This window comes from Micropterus salmoides, unplaced genomic scaffold, assembly GCF_014851395.1.
Source record: "Micropterus salmoides isolate LMB-PRFRI ecotype aquatic unplaced genomic scaffold, ASM1485139v1 Ms_hic_scaffold_11, whole genome shotgun sequence".
NCBI classification, from domain to species: Eukaryota; Metazoa; Chordata; class Actinopteri; order Centrarchiformes; family Centrarchidae; genus Micropterus; species Micropterus salmoides.
Genome location: NW_024040152.1, coordinates 26,063,395 through 26,085,442, shown reverse-complemented (window position 1 = coordinate 26,085,442; position 22,048 = coordinate 26,063,395).

Below are 22,048 nucleotides of genomic sequence, written 5' to 3'. Positions count from 1 at the left end.
GGAATTATTTTCATAGTAATACTTGTTTTTATTACAAAAAATGCTTTAGAGAGTTAGAATCTATTAATACAGTATACACCCAGCCTTTGGTATCTGAGCTCAGCATTATAAAACCACATAACAGCAGTATTTGTCAAGCCATTTTCCACCATTAGGCGAAATGTAAATGAGCCGTTCTTTTAATGGAGGCTAACCCCTGTGCTGCACCGGCTTGGTGTTTCCAAATTATTTTTTTAACAATGCTAACAAGCTGTTTCTGCAACTGAGGTGCCAATTATGGAATTTTTCCTACAATGTGACAAGTGCTCGGTGAAGAAAAACAACCAACAAAAATTCAAACGTCACTTGATGGCACTGCCAACACACAGTTTTTAGTGGAAGCTGCCATGAAAGACAAAGCTGATTTATTGTGTGCGTAATCTCCCAAACACCCCAAAACTATTAACAGTGCTGAACACTTGCAGTCGGTTTTAGAGTTAATGTGTCTGACTTTCCCTCAGAGTGATGTCATGTTACGGACACTCACTTTAATGAAATAACTCACAAAGGTGATGAAGGGGGAAAAAGGTGTAGATTTAAATTTGGGACTAGTTTCACCGTTGATAGCATGCTTTATGAACTCTGGCAAAAAGCAGGAATGGCAGCAAAATAACGAGCTATAGATAGTTGCGAAATCCTTCCTGGTGAATCGCTTATACCAAAGACAAAATTCAGCTCTGGCATATTTTGCTTGAAATGCCCTTTAAATGCAAGTGCCAGAGCAGGTTTTTCCTCCCCAAACGTAACACAGGCAAACAAAGACTAAATCCCAGGGCACAGTTTCAGTGTAAGTGGTCCCTGCTGCTCGCTGGTTCCTGAGACAAAGGTTTGAAAAGCGCCATGCGTCTTGTTTAAAAGATCTTAGTTCTGTTATGAGCCGATGAGACGTAGATAATCTTACTGCAGAGGATTTTTTAAAAGGAAGCAATAGCTTTGAAAAAAAGCGCTGTGTGTCTAGTGTGTCCTAATGACTTCTGGTCCAGTTAGTCTGAGAGTCTGATCTCTCTAGCAGGCCGTCTGTCTGCGCAGCAGAGAGTGGGGGGAAAAAGGAACTGGTTCCTCCCACACAGACCAGATCAGGTTCCCCCCAACGCCTACACACACAATTTAGCACACACACAGATGACCATTTACATACTCATACGCCAATGAACTTACATATGCACAAATAGATGGACATATGCTTGCGTGTGCAGTCGCACACTTGCATGCGTGCACGCACGCTAAGCAGAAAGATCTGTGATATAGCTTAGTTGTCTAATGATCTCTGTATTTTACATTGATGAAAACAGATCAGCTGAGAGGGCAGACTGCTGCGGTGTATTTAAGTGGGCGGTTTTGGACCAAGGTGAACCGGAGGTTGGATGATCGACTGGCTCTGATTATCAATATAATGGTCTCTGACGAAGATGCCCCCATGGAAATCTGGCATGTGAATACTGATAGCTGAAGTAATAAAAAGCAGCCTTTATCCTGGCATTCGCAGAGTTGGTGGTAGCAGTGCCAGAGGGGCTGGCGGGTGTAGTCTGAAGACGATTCTGATCAATATAACATATTTGGAATATAACAGAAAACTGGCAGAAGGTAGTGAAGGCCTAAATATGGAAAACATATGCATCTATTTTAATCACTAATAAAAGAAAAACATATCACATAAAGGCTTCATGCTCTCTAGTGAGCTCAACAATAGCAATAATTATCCAGTCAACTGATTTTCCTGTTGCACATGTGAAACTTAGTAGTAGGACTTTGACTCATACCTAAGGTAATTAAAGTTATTGTAAGCTGCTGGCAGAGTCAAGCGTCTTGTCACAAAAACTTGCTCATCAAATTTATCAGCACGTAATACAAAATACTGGTATGAGAAAATGTTTTTAATTAAAACATTGTAAACATGTAATTTGAAATTCTATACAAACTTGTCACATTTTAGGGATTAAGTGGTGTCAATATGAATATATTAAAGGTAGAATGTGTAAGATATGGCCAGATATTTTGTTTAAAACATTAAAAAGACTAAATAAATATATAAAATAAGTAACAGCTCTGTTAAATCAAAGGTTTCTATGTATTGTGTTGCAGAGTTATCTTCTGAAGTTAGCATGCTATCCAGCTAGCCCCAGCCCGAACTGTCACGTAATACCACTTTTTTTATCCACATTTTATTACAAACTACATCTTATTTTTTTCTGCCCAGCAAAATACTAATTACAAAATACTCAAAAATAATTAAATACATGTACATTTTAATAAGTAGTTTATCATTTTGATGGCATATTGAGTGTTGTTTCAGCACCTCGTTTCTTTGCTAACATTAGCTGCTAGTCGCATGCATGCTTCAAAAGACACATTTGTGAGGTAATGGACAATTAAAATTTGTTGCTTGTCTTCAAAGCAATATATTAATTGATGTATTGGCCACTACTGACTAATTCAAATGAAATTTGTTTTTAGTAATCACCATAGTTTTTACAAATAAGTATTAATTTGTTAGTGTCTAGACAGGCTCTTGGACTTAACTCTCAAAAGCATAAACAATTCATTTCAACATTTTTCATAATGTCATAACATGAGAATCAGTGGAGGAGACAGGAGCACTTCCTGTTTTTTTTCCAACTCATCCATGTTTTTGCGCTCAGATGGTACCCAGCTGAATAAGGTCTATTAATTAAAGATGGATAGGCAGCAGTGCTTTTCCTGAAGCATGACCTCCTGTTGACATTGGAGCAGAGGTTTCCTCTGGTGTCCTCTCCTGCTCTGTAGGCCTGTTGGCCAACTTCCTGCCTCCACTCGAACTGTCTCAATAAAACATAAAGAACAAAGATATAAAAATGTGGAGGAAAGAGCGAAATGCACCTTTAGGAACATTAGTCTTTCTAACCCAATAGGGACATGAGCTACGCAAACACACACACACACACACGCGCGCGCTCGCAGTCACACGGCAGGAGGCTAACTGCTCCAAGTGGGAGCTGTGCTGCTGAAGGCCGGATGAAAGGAAACACTAAAACTACAACGAGGGAAAGACAGGTGGCCAGTTTGGCAGCTCCACACACTCATGCACACACTCTGACACACACCAACACACACACACACACACATACACACGTACACAAACTCCTTCCTCCTCAAACCCCCTGTTGTGCACACCTGTGAAAGTGCCAAATCCTGGAAGTTGAGCTTTCCAGCTTTCTTCCTACCTCCTCTCTCTTTCTGTCCCTCGCTTCTCTCCCCCACGATGAATCTTTCTCCCCCTTTCTCTCTTTCAGAAAGCTCCTCTGTGTAAACATTCCTCTTGTAAGTTAGCAGCCTGGCTCACCTTTAATTGGTTGTTAAAAAGACATTTCCTGCTCATGAGGATACCACCATGGAAGCTTCTGTGATTGTACATGTGTGTGTTTTTCCCGGACAAGTACATACAATATAAGGCCCACATGTGTGTTCATGTGCGTGTTTATTCCTGTGAAATCACGAAGTGCTCATCGCTCATGTAATCACCAATTATATTCAGTCACCTGATATCACATGATCACGAAAATACAACAGCAGGGAAGTGGATTAAAGCAGAAGAGGCACTGTTAACATTAGAAAACAATGAGTAGAAACACTCCTGTGGCTCAGCAAAACACCAGAATTTCTCATCATCTGAAATGCTGTAAGTCTTGCATAATTTTTTGTCTCCAGAACACATCTTGAATTCAAAAGGAAAGTTATTTATCCTTGTCAGGCATCCTTTCATGCAGTGAAACTTGTGGTTGTGGTTGATCTGGCCAGGTAACGAAAGCTGATGTTCAGTCTAGAGACAGCGATTGTTTCCCTGTTGTGCTCTTCCATTGTTAGTCCTCTGGTTTTCCCCATTTTTTAAAGTAGAATTCTCGCTGGTTGCTTACAGCGACTGTCTAGACTCAGTATTAATGTCTGTCTGGAAAAAATAGCCTTATGTGCAAAGTATAAATGACCAAGAGACCAAAGCTATAAAGGATCAAAGTGCAGCTGGTGTCCTGTCCTTTCTTTTAGAAATGAATAATTAATTAAACCTTTCAGGGTCACATCTGATGATTATTATCATTGTCAATTAATCATTTGATGTTTTCCTGATTAAGTGATTAACCATTAAGCCATTTAAGAATAAAATGATTCAATAGGATAGGGCAGGATCACATTTGAATGTACTGTAACACATAGTTCATGCATGAATTGATTATTATGTGAATTACAGAATATGAACAGCATTGATATAGGCTCTGACCTTGTCACTACCCACAAGTAAACATCAAGCTCAGCACAGCAGCATAAGCGTACTGGCAGGAAAAGTGCTAAAGAAACAGGAAATGGTAGAAAAATAAGCTCTAATCACATTAAGGGCCAATGATTAATTGCATAAATGTTCATACTCAGAGCGCTGATGTTGACACTGGCTGCTATGCAGTTGTCATAGTTTCACAGGTGCAATCTGGACAGGGTTCCCATATGTTCATAATTACAAAGGAAAGCCAAAGGGCACCAAACCAGAGCCAGGCTAGCCACAGGTACAGCCGAACAATTGTGCAGTTTGAAGAAGTATAATTAACATTTTCTCACCTAAACCTTGAGAAACACAATTTTCCAAACACTAACCAAACTAACCCACTGCAAAGTGGAAGGCACCAAAGCTATTTGGAGAAAAATGAATTCATATTCTACGTACACTGGAACATTATACTGTGCTAAAGAGATTTGCATTTGACATAACAGCTCTGGCCAGGCCTTAACCAAGTACAGGCTCTGACCAGCCAGCTGACAATCATTGGAGACATATGAAACATTAGCAACCAAAAGAAAACAGAATATCTGGTAACTGCAGGTGATGCTGGGCTCTTCCTTCATTCCTGCATTAAGTTGTCAACTATGAGAAACACTGGGTGACCTATGCAGACTTTTCTACTTGATCTGGGCTGCTGATAGATGGATATTGAGATAGATGGAGGGTGAGACACACCCTGAGGTGCCTAAGGTGCATGTATAAAGGCACACGCACGCATGGGCTGCAAGTGTTTCATCCTTTTACTGGCGCTGTGAATCAGGAGGCACTTTAGGTTTTATTAGCCTCTAAGCAGGCGTGTACAGATCCAACAAATGAACATGTGCTGCCCTCCCCAGAGTGAAAACTCCAAGCACCCTAGACACAGTTATTAGGCACAAGGCAGAGAGCTGAAAACAGGAAAAGGGGAAATAACGAACTAGAAGTGAGTGACTGAGAGGAGGTTTGGGTGGGGCAGGAGGAGGAGCATGTACATGCTGCAGCAATCTTTTCCTCAGTCATAGATAGAGAGAAAGAAGTAGATGGTAAGAAAGAGAGAATAGAAAGAGAAGCCAAGCCTTCAGTCAGTAGCTGCTTGCCAGAGCGTTGCATTGCTTTGCCAGGTCCCTATGCTCTCTGCTCTGTCCTCTCCAATAAGACCCCCGGTTTAATGCTGGAAAATTCCCTCCTAGCTGTCAATCACCCCCTTTAATAAAAACAAAGTATAACATTGCGGTCTCGCTCGCTCTCTGTTCCCCCTCGAGAATTAGAATGCTGGGTTTTGTCTGCGGAACTGTGAAAATCTCCTCGGCTTTTATTAGCAAAGCCCTGGTTCGACCGAAACTCTGGAAAAATCTGGCCACTCTCCGCTCTGCGTCTCCCATCTGGACTACATTAAAACCAACCACCTGGACCCAAACCAAACCTGAAATGAAACTGGGGGTATTACAGAAAATAACTCTGGGATCTGCCTTCACATGCACACACACAGACACACATACTTAGACACTGTCACACACAGATACATATCTCCCTTCATTCACTCACATTTGCGTGCGTGTATGCTCATGGTTCATGCAGCCTCCTGTTTCTCCCGCTTTCTATTTCGTGCTTAATCAGATTTCCTTGAGGAAAACTAGTCTTAACTGGCATGATGGGATCTGATTTGACTGACTGGCTGGTTGGTTGGCTGTTTTTTTTCTCAATTTTTTGCTTTACTGAGTAGCTGATGGGCTAGTTGGGTGCTGACAAGCTGGCTAACGTGGCTGACAGAATGAAGGATTGACTGGCTGACTGATGAGCGACAATTACTGACTGACTGAGTGGCAGCTGGCAGGGTACAGTATGTGTGAGATTAATGAACTCCTTCTTTTACCTGTTGAACCAAGGAAAAGTCCTTCAAATTATGGGTTTTGGCCCTGAGAGGACTGCAGGTCTGTCAGCAGCCATGTCTTCTTTACATCTTTACAGTACTTGCTCATCACAGGATATGAAGAACAACCTTTCAGCCATTAATCATTATGCCACCTACATATATTTTCCTTGTCTTTTCACTTCAAATCTGATAATCTTCAATATTTTTCTTATTGTCAACAAATTGCATTAAGATGGAAAACCAACAATGAGTTGATTTGAACAACAACAACAAATATTTTCTGTGTAGCCCCAAAGCCTGACATAGTTTATTCATCTGTGCCTCAGAGCTCTGTTGTTGTTCAAAAACTATTAAAAGCACAATAATGAGCCACACAGTTTAACTGGCTGACATGTGCCTTCATTATAATGAACATGTAGGACACCGTAGTTAATTTTGAGTCAATCCAACATACAGCACACTGCCCTGCTGCTGTCATTAGAGCACCAAATGTGTCTTATCATCCGCCAAAATAAAATAGTCCCCTAAAAAACACAATTACCTCTTGTTTGAGTTTTTTTTTTTTTTAAACACAGTGCCCAGCTGAGCCTTTTGTAAAGATGAAACTAAATATTTGTGAGCAGTTTTTAAGGATTCACATCTTCAGTAGGAATGATTGATTTACTTCTTTCACTTTCACATCATAGAAGCATAATTTAACATAATTGTAGACATACACAAATGCACAAATCAGCTTTTGATGAAATATATATTTTAGGTTGTATGTATGGAATTTCTTAAAAAGAGACAAAAAAATGACAACACACAAAATGCAAATTAGCTTAGTATATAAAAAGAAATGGTCTAGTGGATTTACTCTTCATAGAGTTGACGTCTTAAGAGCTGCAAATTATGTTGCATAATTGTAATTAACCATGCAAGAACATTCACTAATTATATTTATATTAAACTAAGCTAATGTGACAGGTGTAAAACAGGTGAAGCTGTTCCAGCCTACTTTAATACAAACAAACTGCAGAATAGAGTAAAGAAGTAGAACAGAAGAGGATTCAGTAGTTTAATACTTTAGAGGACATGCACACGCTCACACATACACACAGGCTGCCAGCTGGTTGGATTCCAAAACCACTCTTAGCCTCCTTAAATCACCAAGGTAAAGTGTTAGTAGAGGCAGAACAAAATGAAATGAAAATAAACATGGCAGAGTAACATTTACAGGCCAGAACCCGGTATCATTCCCCTCAGTGGAAAACACACCGTAAATTACTGCAGATCATTTTGTGGAATTTTGGGGGGAAAAATTGGTCTGCGCTCCAGCAGAAAATTGGGCAGTTGATTTATATCAGCATTAATTGTGCATGCATGTGAGCGAATGTGGGTGATTTGTGTGTGTGCCTGCTGGGTGTCCTTGTGTGCATCCATTTGTTTATGTGCGAGATTTGTCTCGTGTGTGTGTGAGTACGAAAGAGAGAGAGAGAGAGGGAGACATGGGGTTTTAGCTGTGGAGAGTAACGACGCTGTGGTTTTTGACCATATGATCTCGTACATTTCTTGCTCTGTAGGCAGCTGGACAGTCTCCACCGCTCATAACAACGACAATATGTTCCATATGAATCCCACTCCTCACCACTGTCAACGTTTGGCTACAAATGCAACCCCAGCTGCACAGATCTGTAAAATATGTATCCTTTGACTGGTACTGGTCTGGAGCCAGTATAAAAAAGGGAGAAGACAAAATTAACTACGTCAAGGCAATACACTTTTCTGGTAGCATCACTCAGGAAGCATTCTTCCGGGAGACATTACAAGGCAGGTCAGCGACTAAACTTCAATCAGAAGTAAGCTACTGGTTAGAATACTAGTGATATACCGTGTTGTATGTCAACAAAGAGAGTTGTCAAATTACCTAAAATGATTCATCGTTACAATCCTTAACCAAGCTGACATCTTACATTTTACCTCATCATTAGGTACACATATGAATAAATGTAAGTCCGATATTCTCTCTCCTTTTAGCTCTGTTTTGGTCACCACCAAATCCTAAGGGAAATAACTGGTTGTGTGGCTGAGGCTTTCTGTGTCTGTGGTTAGGCAAGTAGCGTTGAAAACAGCTGCCTGTTGTCAGAAATGAGATCGCTGATAAGGGATTTGTGTTTAGGAAAACCAAACCAATGAGCAAAAGATGCTAAAAGGCTTTGAAGAGCTAAGGGAATTGGTGATAACCTTCTGTGGGATTACCACTATGAGAAATCCTCTGACAGTACTTTAATCCATTGTTAATATAAGAAATATTGATCAGTGCAGCTAACTAAAGACTTGCATTTGGCAAGCATAAATCACAAGGTGTGATAGTTGTTGAACTCTGACAGCTGAAGGCTTGATTGCATTTCGATGTTATGGACAATGAGATGCAGAGTAAAGTAGTAGCATAAACACTTCAACCTAAATATTCTTCTATCAGAATATGATGAGAAAATTGGTAGCAATTATAGCTGTGAGACTATGTTGAATTACATCAGCATTGCACATCTGGACACAGCTATTTTTCCCCAATCTTTTCTAACTTCACTAAATTGCTCCATATCTGAATGGGAAAAAAATTTGCAAAAGTTTCAAGGCCTTGTCTACATTCTCACTTCAGCTGAGGTTTGGGCTCTGCTTTGTCTTCGGCTCTGTGTTTGGGGTCAGTGCCCTATTGGAAGATTGATTCTCTGCAACAGGTTTTATACCAGAATCCCCAGCTTCATTCCTGCATTCATTTTGTTCTTTAACCCTTCAAGTCTTTGTTCATTCACTATTCAAACAAAATGGTAGTGCGCTGTCTGTTCTTCGCTGTAAGGGCGGTGTGTGGGAGGTAGAACTCTGCATTAAAATGAGCAGAGATGAGCATTAAGGCCACAAATCTTATTTAACTTCTCATTAGACAGTGTAACTTTCAGCTAGTAGCAAAAGTTAGCATGCTAACATGCTAAACAAAGAACACAGAGCTGCTGTGCCACAAGTGTTGCTGCAGACTCTTAGTCTTGTTTTACACTTCACCATACACACGCTCTTAATGCTTATCCTCCAGAGCTATGACATATTAAAAATAAATGTTATTGTAGCATATATAGTCTGCACTTCAACCATAGACTGTAAATAAAGATGGATGACATGACAGCCAAAAGTGAAGCCAAAACATCCTCCATGTTGGATTTGACATGTGGGTGTGGACACATTTTTCCCAGAGATGGTTTCTGTCATTTTCTTATCACGGCAATTTTTCTTTAAGTGTCAATTTTTAAATTGGTTTTAATTAGTTATTTATCCAGAATTTTTGAGTGGGAGGAAATGTCATTGTCCATCTGTCCATCAACTTTAAGAGTCCAGGTCCTTCCTTATAAGACATTTAAATGATGTGTGTCTAAGCTACACATCATCTTGGACAATGTCTCCCACCCACTCCATGACATGCTGCTCAAACATAGGACTGAAAGTGCAAGACTTCCCCCAAAATGCACTACACACAGGAAGTCATTTTTGCCTGTGGTCATCAAACTTTATAACTCCTTCCTCTAAGTGTCTGACACACAGACACTTAGTTAGTCTTAAACTGGACATTATTATCTGTTTTGTGCAATAACACATGCTTAATTACTTAATGTGCAATACTATCTGCTGCAGTTCTGCTGCTACTATTTATTCATTATTACTGTTCACCATAACAATTCCTTTAACTATGTAAATACTGTACCATAACAATTCCTTTAACTATGTAAATACTGTACCATAACAATTCCTTTAATTATGTAAATATTGTACATACCTACACTCCTTAATATTTTCCTTATTTTGTATTTTTACTTTGATATTTATATTTCTTTATATACCTTCATTTATATTCCTTTTGCGCAATGTGTGCAACTGTGACACAGAATTTCCCCTCAGGGATCAATAAAGTATTTCTGATTTGCTAAAGCTTTTTCAAAACCTACATGGTTTCCATCATTTTCTTCTTGATGGCACTTTACGATCCACTGCACTTAGCAGACATGTATCACTCGTCACGTACTTGTGCCTTCTTGTGTTTGCTGGTGGAGCAGCTGGTTGCAGCAAAGTTAGTAATAGTGTCAGTAAAGGACAGGAATATTTACGGTTTGTCCCAAAAGACTGTAGTGTGTGAGTTTTATTACTCTATTTATTTTAAGCATGACAATACCAAATTGCCTCCTAGCATGAGAACATTTGCATTATTTAGGCTTAAACAAGCCAAATTATTAATGAAATCTCCTGAAGACCTGTACATATTGTATAGCTTAAAAGCATGAGGTCTGTGTCTCAGAGTTTATATGCAAAACACTTGTGGCATGGGAAGCAAATGAGAATCTCCCATTTTAAGTATAGAATTGAACTGAATTACTATGGGCTTCTCAGTCTAACATTTTTTTTAATAATAAGAGCAGGATTGTGCGCTGGCAGTGGCTCAAATGGAAAAAGGGGCATCAGTCACTGGCGTGTGGTTGGAAATTTAACATACAGGACAGTCTGCACATTCTGCTGTATTGGTCATTTTACAGGATGGACAACACTTGAAGCTAAGTAGTCATGGACAAGTTTTCCCTGTGGCCAGGTGACATTTCTTTGGTATCATAGTTTTAACCTGATTTCCAGCCTTTTACTTTTTAGCCAGTCCATATTCATGTGTGTGAGATAAGTTTCTTATGGACACAACCTGAAGGGATTTGTTTGGTCTAGATAGTGGGCCAACGGGTAAGAAAAGTCTGGCTTAGTATTTGATTTCAGAGTTGGTGATTTAAAGGGAAATTAGTGGGTGTGAGTGATGTAGATGTAAAAACACTAAATCACTAAATGTTATGAGAACCTTCTACAAATAAAACATAGTATGTCACAAGGTTACAGCCAGGCTGTGATTGTCCAAAACATAAAACAGGATTTGTGATTTCCAAGTAGCTGAGCCTATATCGTTTCCTTTTCTTATACAATATCTTAATTGCTTCTTGTTGTGAAATGCAACATTAATTTCTGGAAAAATCTGGATAGTATAATTCCAAAGTTACTAGCAAGAAGACAAATGTTAAAATGTTTACAGATTCATACACTTTCAGTGTTCCTCTAGATATGCTGTATGTTACCCTCTGGCATCAAAAAGGTAATACAGAAGCTGGTACAAAAGATACACTGAAAGGATATCACAGTATTATCTGTCAACATGAAAAATAATGACAAGATGATAAGATACAAGGAAAGACAATTGTCCCAAGAATGACTCCAGATAACCCATAATTCAAGGAGCCAGAGTCAGATTCATGCAACAGCTCACCAAAGCAGAGAAGGTGCAACATACACACAGTCTGAGCACAAGTCAAGGACATACAAAATTGGAAAATCAAGACAATCAACTATTTATGATGCTGTGTAGAGAAATTTAGCAGCTGCCAAAGATTTGTCCAGTTGTTCTTGTCCATTACTCAGCAGTCTGTTTTCTGTGCAAAAGCCACTATACTCTGGGAAGACATAGTAGAGAACACTAGAGAACACATATTGTATGTGAGGAACAAGCTAAATACCAAACTAGCAGCAGTGAGCTGGAAGTGCAGGACACGCCCTGGGGAATTTGGGTGCCACGGATTTGTAGCCACTTCTACGAGCAGTTTACCCCGGCAGCTACTGCAGGGTTTTGTGGTCAGGGCGGAGGTCAGAGCACACTTGGCTTCCCTGTAGAGGAGTAACTCTGGCCAGTAAAAGAAAGTACAACTCTAGGGTGACCATAGTTTGGTTTTCAATAAAGAGGACACAGTAGGAGCATTATTACATTAAATAAAAAATAAAAAATGGTAGTATAATACTAATATATTAAATTTACTAAATTACTTACTTATGGTTTATAGTAGGCCTATTTGTGACATTTATTAATAGTCAACAATTCAACTGATTCACAAATAAAACCACTTTCTGTCGTTAAGGTTTGATTAGGGCCAATATTAGTGTATCCATTATAATTTCAGATAATAGTATCACAGACACGATACCACTCACAATATTAATACAGTTACAGCAGTTTAATTATGGTACATTGTTCTCATTCATTAAATACTTATAAGAAAAATGGTCTACAAGGTGATTAGTCTCTGATTTGTTAATGCTAAGTGCCAACTTGTCAATAATCATAACCATTCACGTAGAACAAGTTAAACATTTTGAAAGTTTGCTGTAGCACCACGTCAACCTTTTTTTAATGTCCCATCCAGGCTGTGATTGGTCGGTTCACGATAAGTGACATTGATGAGCAACTTCGTGCGCCTGGATAAAAAAAATAAAGCGGTACAGTGTTCACATTGCAACCAGGTGTGGGCTCGTACGCGTGCTTGAACTCATGAGCGAGTAAATTTGTCACACCTGACATGCTTACCGGAAGACAGCTTACTGGAAACTCAGGTAAAGTCCCATTGCAAAGTTACAGTAATATTCTGATCAGCTTGAGGTTGAATTAATCCATGCTTGCTGCCTGCTATTCAGTAACAAACGTTGTTATTTGTGTATCTTTCACCAGAGAGGCGGAGCACGGTATTGGATGATTACAAAAACGGTTTGTTGCCACACTTTATAACAGTTAACAAACCACAGAAAGTAATGTTACTGTAGTGGATGGCTCTTCCACTGTGGTGTTGTCCTGCACTGTTATGGTGCATTATTGTATATTATGTGGGTCACGAAAGAAGCTGTGTACCTGAGTATCAGTAAAACAACACTAAATCTAAATTTAAAGTTAAAAAGCAAACAGCTGCAGGTTTCGTGCAACGTTAGCTAGCTGCCCCTGTCTTGCATCACTAGGTTAGTTTAAACAAATCACACCACATTTGTTTTGTACCATTACATCATTTCTTGCAGTCTAAAATCAACACTTTGACACAATAACTGTGGTACACAGGATAGTAATGTGGGTCGTGTTAGCTTCTAAAGCTATGTGGAAAGCTGTAGTATTTTGCACCAGATAATGTTAGAAACTGCTCGCCATTTCCGGCAAGATAATGTTATCAAACTTGAGCCAACTAAAACACAACATCACAATAAATTTCACATGCTTTGCAGTAATGTGTGTTTACCTTTCCAACAAAGCAGAGGTTCTGATAGAATAATGTTGCTCGTATATTTCAGCACTGCGTCAACATCAACCTCACACAAGGTGGATGAGTTTCACCAGAAGCTAGAAGCATATTGTGTGCATTTACTTGACATATGATTTCATTTATTTTACAGGGCTTTATTGCTTTTCTATTTTTATCATAGTAGGCCATGAAACATTTTCATGGAGTCACTACACCAGCACACACGCAGGAACATACAAAACAAAGCTGCGGTTTAAGTGGAAAGGATTTGAGCACTCAGGACTATATTTCCCAGAAGGCCTACTGACTCAGAAGAACTTCAGACTCAAATGACAAAACAGACAAGACAGGAGGAGAAACAGAGGGAAAGCCAGATGAACAGAGAGTAAAGCCAGAACCACACAGACATAATGAATGGAAGATGCTTCCAGGAAAGACAGAAAATAAACCATTGATGAGATTGACAACCAAACATGTCTTTTTACTTTCATTTCATTTTCGGAAGTGCTTTCAGTACCTGGCTTCAGCACAATAGAAATGGTTGCCACGGTTGCAGAGTTTATGTTGTTATTACAAGAATGTGATTATGTTTAGAAATATGAGAATACAGCGAAAACATCCAGAGAACAGAAAGCTTCTGTTTACACTTTGTACACACCGGATTTAAAGTGAATTGACCCCAGCAGTCAAATAGTGCAAACATGCCCTCGCAGATGTGGAGTGATGGGATTTCGGGTCCAAATAAGTCATGGAATGGGCTTCTGCCACTTGTCTCTGTATGGACCATAAACCGACCTTCTCCCCTATAGACAATGAGCCTCCTTGTGAGACAGGAAAGATGTTCAGGGAGAACGAGACGAGCCTGCCAACAGAAATAAAGATGGAGGAGATGGAGCACCATGTAGCAATGTGGAAGCTTTCAAATGAAAGAATGAATAAGATCTCCGCTCCTCTGTGAGCCATCAATCAGTTCAGAAGCCTCTTTCTTTTTGCTACCAGAACAAATGATAATATTTTGATCAGCATAAATTAGATGCTGTACAATACAGAATGTACTATTTCTTCTCCATGATAAATGTGTTAAGTGGTTGTTCTTAAGTTTGTTCTTACATTTGAGATATCTTGTAAAATATTTCTGCATAAAGACACTTAATCTGGCTGCAATCTATCACAACAATTTAAGGGAGTAAAGTGGATTCTTGGCTTTCTACAATTTCTCTGTTGCTTAACTTTGTTTCTTACAGGATTTAAAACATAGGTCATTTGACTTTTTATGTATTATTAAAAAATATTCTACTCATTTCCATAAAAATGATCCTTTAGTATGTTATTTTAGTGTAACTTGGAGCAAGTAGATTGAGTCAACAGAAAAGGAACTGGTGATGACAGTTTTACCGTGTAAAAATGTGAGACACATTTTAAAGAATAAAAGTACCGTAGCTAAGTAATTAAAAGCTACATTATCTTCAGTTATTATTATCAATTATAGTTTGGTGGTCTAGTAACTAATATATAATGAATGCAGAATCTGTACGCAAGATTTTGGTGCATGCAGGTAAACAGTCCATGTGGAGAGCAAAAGAAGCAGAACGCACTGGCCAAAATGCAATCTCAGAACCGGCTATAGTCTGCAAGATAACTTTTATCAATCTTGTGAACCAGAGATTAGCTTTTTATTAGCTTCTTAAATGTATCTACATTCCCTGGTGGTCTAGAGGTTAGGATTCAGCACTCTCACCACTGCAGCTGGGGTTTGATTCCTGGTCAGGAAATTAGCGATTAAGCTAGCCGCGCCTAATTTGGAGTCCACCCATATTCAAGCCTTAATGGTAACATTAGATCAACTGAAAGGACCAGTGCCAGCTGACAGGCAGGTTAGTGACTTTATCCTGTCATTATCTCTCTTTACAAAGACAAGTGTTGCAGTATGAAAGTCCTACCTGAAGAAAGGCTGTAAGTCATCACGTGATACTAGAACCACAAACAACATTATTTATCAAATTAGGTCGGACTTGATGAATTTAGTAGGAGGATACACATGTGACAACGTCCAGTTTTCAAACTAAGGTGCCTATACAGTATGGAAATACGATTAATTGGATTATATTCACAGAGAATATAAAACATATTACATGTGTCCATTAAAAGTAAATAGACAAATGTAGTTTACTTTACCGGACCCTCTCGGGCCTCGGATCCACCCACCATAGTCTCTCCAAATTCTGTGGGAAACACTGAGTAAAAAGCATATTTTGACTATTTAATTTTTGCCATGGTAAAAAAGGCAAAATAAATGGAAAAAATGTGAATGTACTTGTTTAGAATTGGGCAATTTTTTTTACATTCGGTTTTGGCTTTGGCCAAGAATTTTCATTTCGGTGCATCCCTACAAGAAAGTTATTACAGGTTTTCCCAAAAAAGTCAAACTTTTCCTTTTACAGCAATCATAGAAAACCAAGATGCATATGTAGTCCTTTAAGAATTTTGTCGGTGCCCTACCAGTTAGAACTGACATTTTTGATAATGTAAAATTGTTTGAGTTGTCCAAATTTAACCATGACTTATAAAAGCAATTTGTAGCACAAAAGTCAGTTTTACTGTTGTTTTTTATGGGGGGATTTTGCAGGATTATCACAAAGGTTTAAAAATACAGGCTGCAATGAGTTTAAAACAACAACAAGCTGAAAGTGGTAAACGCAGTGGAGGGAAGTTTGTAGTGGGACCCTTATGGGAACAAACTGGCTGCGTTAGGGGAGTTTCTGCTAAGTGTTTGAGAATTAAATATACTGTTTAGTAGCAACTGCAGTCTACCGTTTGTTGTGGAAACCAAGTGAGCAATGCATGACAAGCTTATTTATCAGCACAAAATATGGTTGAGGTAGCACTTTTTCCATAACAAAAATGGCACACGAGAGCATGCCCAGACTGCACAGTTAGGTCAGCAATCATTTCAGGGAAACTGCTGCTACTTGGTGAGGTTCTTAGTGAGGTCAGTGGATATTTTTTTGTCTTGGAGCACATGTGACTCATGGCATTTAACCACATACAACACACTACCTGTGTGGCATTTGTCAGGAAAGATATCCACGTTTGATTTAAAGCCATTTGATGCCAACAGCAAGATGTTATTGAGGATATTGTTGTTGTAGCAGGATTTTTAAGGATTATTATTGTTATTCTTTATACACAACTTTGTCATGTCTTTTGATGTTTAAACCTCCTCTAAATCACCAATGCCATGCAGGGAAATGGTGCAAAGGGATCTTGAGGAGGAGCTCTGGAGTCCTGCTGGTTTGTTATGGTGCTCCTCCCATATGACTGTGAGTCCGAGCAATGGGACCAGTGCCAAACCTCCACCGGGCTGTTTCCTATTATGCTTTTTTATTAGTTCTTGTCACGTCTGATCAAATGTGTCTCTCCTGATTGAATCAAACATTAGGTAATTGGTTGCCACCTTTATAGGTGAATAGACATACAGCATAGCGCCATGTTATGATTACACGTATGGACAGGTACAATGCTTATGCCACATTCAATTTAATTACAGTTACTGTGGCAATTGATTGCATCTGTTTAAAATAAAAATGGTTGCCACATTTAGGAAAATTCTTTTCTTTGACTGATTGAATGTGATGATTGTTTCCACTCAGTACAAAACTGTAGGACAGAGGTAATGTAACTTTTACTTTCTACTTCTCCCCATGCGAGGTGCCATGCCTTTACTGTTTTCAGCCTTCCAATCCAAAGCCATTTTGTTGTTTTTCCAGTTATCACCAATTATCTCCCTACCCGTCAATCCACAAATCTCCCCGCTACATTAAACAGTGACGTCTAATAGCTTAAACTAACTGCAACAAACTATCCATTTCTCCCTTTGAGGTTGGTTTCAAACTTGAAATATGAAGTTGGAGCATATTTAGTGATGGAAACCACCAGAAGTGCTAAAAATACCTCTGCCAGTCTGGTAGCCACGAGGCTCCATCACACACTCATTACCACACGACCTGAGGTTGGGAGGAGAGGAGAGAGGAGGGGATGTGGTCCGGAGAGAGAGGCATATAGTGTGTGTGTGTGTGTGTGTGTGTGTGTTGAAAGAGTTAGCAGCAAAGGGGAAGGGAGAGAGAAAGTAAGGGATGTGGTAAAAAGAGGAAAAGTGGAGAGTGAAAGAAAGGAAGAGGGAGAGAGGCATATGAGGTGTGTGTGTCTGTGTCTGTGTCTGCACAGAGTCAAGAATGGTTGTGGTCAGATACATTAGTATTATATGATATTTCCTATGGTCTCCTGGCATTTCTGAATGACGGCACATATTGCAGCCTACTGGGCTATTTTTGAAATCTTGCATCACATCATTTCTGAAGAATTTGCTGTTTGTCTTGACAAATCCATTTTTCTATGATCCCCCTCCTCCTCATCTCCTTTACTCTACTGTCCTCTCCCCTTCTCTCCGTCCTCCATACTTCCAGACACCTACCTTTTCTCCTCTCTTTCTCTGATTTATTCCCCTGTTTCTCTCCATCCGTCCGTCTGTCTGTCTGGTGTGCTCTGTTCCAGCTGCCGAGTCCCTCCAGGACCATCAATCCTTCCCCTCAACCCATACCTGGACCTCATTCAGCACACACACACACACACGCACAAGCAAGTACACACATACATCGACACGCGCGCCGACACACACATACACACACTAGATATCTACACACATGTACAAATACAAAGTCATGTGCATGCATGCAGACATATATAATATGTATGCACGAACAAGCACTAAAAAGCGACACATGTACACACACACACACACACACACACACAAACACACATCAGGAAGCCAGAGGGGCAACATGATCCTTCAGTCAACCTTGGAGTGAATCACACAGATGGAACTTCCAGGTTTGGGTCAGAATCTGAAATCAAGACTAACAAGGTGATCTGTTGCTCAGAGGGCTGAGGCCGTGTGCTGGCAACAACGTGGGTTTGAGCTTGACTGTAGATATGCAGATGTCAACATTTAGATTTGAAAACAATAGATTTGAGGGATAGAACCTCCAAAGTTCACAAAGTTGTGTGAATGAGTTTCAGTGTTTTTACATTCAGAATTCATTCATTCAATGTGAATGTATATACAGCAAATCGGTTTGCTGGCAAAATTCCTCCATCACCTCCACGTGGTGCCAGTCAGTAACAAGGAGCCACCGGGAACCTCCGCGAACGATGGGAGTAGATTTTTCTCGACACGTCATATGAGCAATGGCGTCGCCAAGTTGGGTTCAAGCAAGGTGAGTGACGTGGGAGGTGGGAGGTGGGCAAGGGCTACGTGCCCAAGGACAGGGCAGGCCAAAGAAGCTAGTCCAGCATCTCCGACTGGCCGCTCAACAGTCGCTCAACAGTCTGAGCTGAGAACATTGGAGATGGATACAAGTTGATCTACTATGGTACGAGCTCAACACCAAATGGAGTAGCAGTGGCACTGAGTGAGCACTACCACGACAAGGTCCCCGAAAATGATCGGATCATCTCCCTGAAGATCGAATCAGGGTCCACATTGGCCCGTATCATATCCTGCTACGCGCCCCACATCGGATGCCCTGACAACGAGAAGGACGAGTTCTGGGAGGGCTTGGACCCACACTTACGGGCACTATCCCCGGAAGAACACATCATCCTTGGAGGAGATTTGAATGGACATGTTGGATCAGAGAGGCATGGACACGCGCAGTGCCATGGCGGGCACGGGCTCGGCGTGCGAAACATCGACGGATGCCAAATACTGGCAGTGACGAATGCCTACTTCAAGAAAAGATCATTGCACCTAGCCACCTACACCAGCGGCGGTCGTGCGACTATTGACTATTAGATGATTCGAAGGGGAGACTTGAAGCTGGTGAGAAACGCCAAAATGATCCCGCATGACAGCGTCGCCCCTCAGCACCGTCTCCTCATACTAGACATCCGCCTGGATGGTCTGTGCTGGACAAGGACACCGCGCCATGGGCCTGAAAGGATCAAGTGGTGGAAGATTTCCAAAAGTAAAGACGATTTGCTGGCCAAGCTAGCTGACTTTGAGGTTAGCACTGACCAGTCAGTGGAGGCAATGTGGAACACGGTGGTGAGGCAAATCCACAGCGCTGCTGAAGCGACAGTGGGAAAGACAAAACCAGGACGAAAATACATTGACAAGCAATCATGGTGGCAGATAGCGATCAAGGTGAAGAAGTAGGCCTTCAAGACATGGTGGAACACGCGGCTAAATGCCAACTTGAACCGCTACCGATCTCTTAAGTCTGCAGCAAAGCGGGCAGTGGCTGCCGTAAAGAGGACCTGTACGACGTGCCAGAAGGAGCTAACAAGATCTACTGCCATGCAAAGTCACAACACCGATCCACTCAGGTCAAGTGTTAGAAGTGTAGAGTATACATTAGGGTCCAAAGTGTTGGGACCCACTTATTACCGTCCCTTCAACCACAAATGACGCAGGGACCAAACCATATTTTTCAGTGTTATATGTTTTAGATTTATCGTTGGTGGTTCGGTGATAGGAATCTACACAGACGGTCAGTATCTAATTCCTTTCTGACACAACAACCTTGTTGACCTCCATTAAAGGAGATTGGTGTGTTTGATGAAGGAGGGAAGGTGCGTGTGGCTGAATATGACGGAGCGGAGGCCCTGTGACAAATATGATACGCCACTGTATTTGCCCATGAAAATCACTCTCTTTGATGAACATATAAGCAACTGCAGTGAGGAAGCATCCCACAGTGTGTGAATTCAAAACCCTTTGCTGCTCATGTGCACCTCTGTAGGACACAACCACAGAGAGACATACAGGAGAGGCACGGGAGACACATCTCTTCCCCATCTTCAGGGATTCAGAAAGAGAGAATTATTGTATTTGGACATCGAAACAGACAATTAAGGGAGTTGTCTGGGTAAACATCATCACATGTGTTGGTCCATATACATGTCAAAGAGTGCAGAGCAGCCCAATGCAAACACATGACATCAGCATACAGAGAAAGAGAGACACACACACACACACACACACACACACACACAGAAAGTGGTGTTGAGAGAGACTGAGAGATGAAGTGTGATCCAAGCATGCAGAGAGGCAGTAACAATAAATAGGCCAAATTACGTGAAAGAAAAGGAGTAGGAACAGAGGCTGGGAGACAGTGAGAAATAATGAGAAATAGAATGAAAAAAAAAACAATTGGAAAACAGAGGGAAAGTAAATGCATATGTTTCTTGGGTGGCCAACTGCTGGACGATGTGTTCAGTACACTTTACAGTCCCTGATTTACTAACTGGCAGATGTGATAGTGACGAGAGACAGGGAAAGATGAGGAGTGAAACAAAGGAGAGAGGTCACATGCAGGACTGGGTGTTGATACATGAAGGCGCGAGGAGAAGAGAGAGGAGGAGAAGATGAGCAAAGTCAAGGTGTTAATATGCGTTATGGCTGATACCAACACTGAAATATGAGAAGAGACAAAAAAAAAGGCAAACATACAGCAGAGGGAAATGAAAAGTAGAAGAAAGGAAAGAGGACAGGAGTTGACTTAGCAGCTGTTTAAACATCATAGTAGTTTGTAGTTTTTTGTGTTTATTTATGTACTTTATTATTAATTACTGAGCATGTTAAGAAATATTCAACATTAAGATGGTTTAAATTTCATCTTCGTAAAAAATATCTGAAGACAGAAAGCTTCATTGGTCGTCCGAGATGAAGATTAAAACAGGTACATTCCTTCCTTCAGATAGTTGTTGTGCAAGTGATTGATTCAACAATGGGAGGGGGCAGTTGATATTAGAGAAACCAGTTCAATCCTATTTCAAATGGAAAACAGTCTCAAATCTGTAATACTGTCAAATACAGTCAGAGCTTGTTTGAGCAGGTCACAGCACAGCAGGACAAAACTTAACTGTGTTATTTTAGAGAATGTGGTCTTGCTAGTAACCATTATCATGCAGTGTACAGTTCTTGCTCCTATATGTATTTTAGTTCTGTAACATGTAATTTTGTTTTTACAATATTTTATATTACATTTCTATATGCCTTTTACTGTTTAAAGCTAAAACAAATCTCATAAATCAAACAAGAATTCTTCAGAAGAAACTTGTACAGAAGTGCACTCTTTAGGATATTTCCATACAGAATTTATCTTCCTGTGGCAGTTTCTTTTTATGGAAAAATACAGTAATAGATTTCATGCACAACATGTTATTGCATGCAATATTCTTAGAATAAAAAAATGCATAAGGATAAAAACAGTGCATGAAGTAGTTTGGTTGAAACAGCTTTTTCTATGAAAAAACTGTATCTTTAAAGAAAATCTTCTAGATATGTGAAGGCCTAAAAAGGCCAAGACAAATAACCTTTTAACTACCTCAAAGTCCCAAACTGTAGTTTTTTGACCATACAAATTCATTGTTAACATACATTGTTATATATAGTTTGAAAAGGAAAATGCCTCACATTATATAGAAGTATATGCCTGTTTGACTGCCATGTTTACAAACATTCTGACTATACAGTAATGAAAATATGAATACCGTAATATTAATAACTTTATAATAAATTCTGTGGTGAGGAGCAGATGTGTTTTTCCAGCTGTTCAAAAACAGTTAGTAGTGTGTTAGTGTTGGTCCGTGTTATTATGACAAAAAGCCTGTCTGCTGAATTGATTCCATTACTGTGGATTTGTAAGCTACTGGTTACTTTCAGTCTAAACGTATCTGTTCTACAGA